The sequence below is a fragment of the Pinus tabuliformis genome, chromosome 6, assembly GCF_031772625.1.
Source record: "Pinus tabuliformis cultivar Carrire ecotype Pingquan chromosome 6, CPIR1, whole genome shotgun sequence".
NCBI classification, from domain to species: Eukaryota; Viridiplantae; Streptophyta; class Pinopsida; order Pinales; family Pinaceae; genus Pinus; species Pinus tabuliformis.
Window position 1 is genome coordinate 198,608,037 of NC_142292.1, and position 3,647 is coordinate 198,611,683.

The following is a 3,647-nucleotide window of genomic DNA, read 5'->3' on the forward strand; positions in this document are numbered from 1 at the left end:
GGAGGAAGACTTGGTTGTTTAAATTGTATTAATTTAAATTATGGAAGTGGTTAATTTGTTGCCTAATTCTGAATAGAATTGGGAATAAATAGCAAATGATCCTCCCTGCGTGGAGATCAAGCCAAGTAGTCTAGTTTGTTTAGATTAGGATAGGATTTGATTTCTAAATGTATAGTTTATTCCTTCAATTGTGGAGGAGATGGTTAGCTTAGAAATATATGTGTTTTCCCGTCTTTTCCAAAGAAGAGGGAGACGGGGAGAGAGGATTCGAGAGCATTGTAAGCCTATGGGCAGCGTAGGAGAAGAAGGCCGCTAACTAGAATAATTCAGCCAGAGAGGGCAGAGAGCCTCAAACTTGTAATTATGTGTTTCTGTGCGTATATACAGAGAAGGGAATGAATTAGGAGTGAAAGAGTGTGAGTAGAGTGAGAGGGAAATGTATACAAATCAGGCCATTAAGGTAAGACTCTGTAACACTGTTTGTTTGATGAATTATTTATGATGTCCATATAAATCCGTTACCAGACCCACAGTAATCATACTGTGCATGCTTTCGCATTTGGTTGTTTGTATTTCAATGGAGGAGCTAAGAACACCTGTTTCAGTGAATCATTAGATGCATTCCCATTTGTTTTATCATTGAAAACCAACTTCGAAGGAAAAACTAGTGTTGTTTAATTCTGCAAGCGGAAAATCCAGTTACACTAAGTTTCCATGAAAAACACTAAGTAGAACCATATGGTGGACTTGAAAATTCATACGCAGGAGTTTTGAGTGCTATTGGGTCCGTAGAACCCCAAAATGCATCAATCCAGTGTATTGACCTATTGAATCGCCGAATGCTTTTTACACAAAGAAATCACGCTAAACACTTAGTGGATTTGAGGAAGTGGACTTGAAGGTTTATGCAGGGGAGTTTTCAGCCTTATCGGGTTCAGAATATATGTTGCATCAGAACTTTGGAGTGGGAGTAGTAAAGTGTAAGCAGTCCGTTGCAATCGTCGATAGCGATTAGCGATAATCACATCGGACCTCGCTAAGGGATAGCGCCGATATATGGCCCTTACGACTGTCGATCGCCAATATAGTGATCCAATCTGAGCCATCCGATCGACTAGATCTGGATTTGCAACATAATATATAGAATCGCTTTAAAAAGGTGGAAAAGCTTTGTTTTGACATTTTGGAAAGAATTTTGGTCTTGAAAGGGAAAAGCACTGTTTTAAAGCTTTTTCAAAGGCTTTTGGGGTCTGAAAGGAAAAGGCATAGTTTCCAAAGGAAAAGGGGTGTTCAGCGGGGTGACTGTTGGGTCATTTTTGATCCATTTGTGGTTTTATATTGAACCACTATTTCTGACTACGTCATAACGGAGCTGAAGATCGGGATCAGAACAATTGAAGATCGTAATTCAAGAATAAATACATAGACATAGAAGCAAGAAGACTATTACACAGTGAGATGCAGAAGAATGTAGCAGCGAAGCACAGTCGTTGGATCAGTTAGGTCAATGAACGAGAATGAGGGAGATAGATGACTAGGATTAAGTCACGCAAAATGAAGTGAAGAGTGAATGGATCATATTAAAACCACGTGTTAGCAGAAGGATGGAGTGGTCTTCGCAAGGGGTAGGCGGTATCTTGTACGCCCTAAAAGCTGTAAATGGTATTCTACGATTTCACACGATTAACCTGAGGGGTTGACATGTAGCATAGGAAAACCACTTTTCTCGCGCGCTCTCGACCTGATATTGTTCGTGCAAGATTTCACGCATGATTACGTGATCACTGTTGGATTGAGGTAGGAGAAGTAAATGGTGGAGATTGGCTATGCTAGTTGGTGTGAGTTATTGCACAATAGTCGTTGGATCAGATGAGACAGATCGATGGTGGAGATTTGGGGCACACAAAAGTCCAATGTTGAAATAAATACGTCAGTTATGAGACACACAGTTGACGATGATTGGTTAGGTTTGTTGTGAATTGGACGGTAAGAAAAATCTGTGGGTATAATCTGATTAAGATGTGATTTATTAGATTCCGCTTAAGCATTTAGTTAACGAGAGTTAAACCTTAGCTTATGGAAGGTTTTACTAAATAAGAATATTAAAATTTCTGGGACATGTATATGAAATGCATTTTATATGCACGCTGTGGGTATGTGTGGCTTAGGTTGCATCATTTGGTATCAGTGCAGAGCATTCTTTGAAAATTGAGTAACAAACACATAAATTGTTTTCCTCATTTAGATAGAGATCAATAGTTCCAACAATGAATCAAGTGAGTTGCAGAAAGGATGATCATAGTAAAATAGGTTTCATCCAGTAGAAGGAAGAACAAACATGATGAAGATTGATCACAAGTGGTAGGCTGTGATAACAAAGGAATATTGTTTTTTACTAGGAAGGGAACTTTTGAGGAAGTTTGAAGTGACTTTTATACTGTATTTACGCAGATGGCATGAGGAAGAGATGACTTGTTATGTTTGCAGGGTATTGTATTGTTAAAATTCAAACCATTAACGCATAATTATGAACTGTGTTCTGATTGGATATTGCTGGTAAAATAGATGCTTAGAAAGAAAATAAAGTTATGTGTAAATACTAATTTGTTGAGGTTCAGATTCAAAGCATTATTCAAAGGCAAGGACACATTTTGATCATTCTAGGAATGAGATCCAAATTGATGTGAATGGAAGTCTTGTACAGGATTGATTGTTGTGGAAGCAACTGTATGTTGAAAGAATGCACAATGGAAGCATGGAGATCAGAGGCAGAACTAAAAAATTAGATTCACAGGAATGGTAAAGACCAAGAGATAAGGAGATCCTAAAGACAGGTGATGTTAAGAAGAGGGAATCCATAAGTTTTGATTAATTAATGACATTTTACAGATTGAAACAGATCAAGGGGGTGAAAAAGTTGCATGTTTGTAGGAGACAACTAGCTGAGACATAAATTGATTACAAATGTATGAAAGTTTGCAGCAGTTGAATGAATGGCAAAGTTTGGCACAAGACTACAACAGTAAAACTATAGGAAGAACTTTTGGAAGTTCTTAGAGATTGTAGCAAAACCTTATTCTAGCTGAGGCTTGGAAGAGATAGGGCCAGAGGAGTCCTTAAGAGAAGTGAGCGTAGTAACCAAAGAGAAATCAAGAGTGCTCAGTGCAATTTCTAAGGAAAAGAGGACTTCGAAACCAAACAAAAGAGAAGCTTGGTGAGAAGATCAACTCAGAAGGAAGTTGATTGGTTTTAGGTGTAGAAGCTCACACAGAAGAGAAGGTGACTATGAAAAGTCATATGGAAGGTTCAAAAGAAGGCAAAAAGATGAAGGAAAAGGGTGCTAAAGCGATCCGCAGGAAACAGATGAATCAAGAGGAGCTTGACAAGGAGATGGTTCTAGAGGTATAGAACCATAGATCAAGTTAAGGGGAAAATCTTGATGAAGGGCAGGTGTAGAGACTTGCTAAAAAGGGAAGTTTAGGTGTAATTCATAAGTGAACAAATAAATTTCATAGAACAAGAAAGGATGACTACTGAAGATCATTACAAAAGAGAGAAAGCTGAGATAAATTTCCATCTTGAGTTGTTGATGGAGATGTTGCAGATGAATAAGGAAGACTAGAGGCATGGATGGTGTTATCACCTGG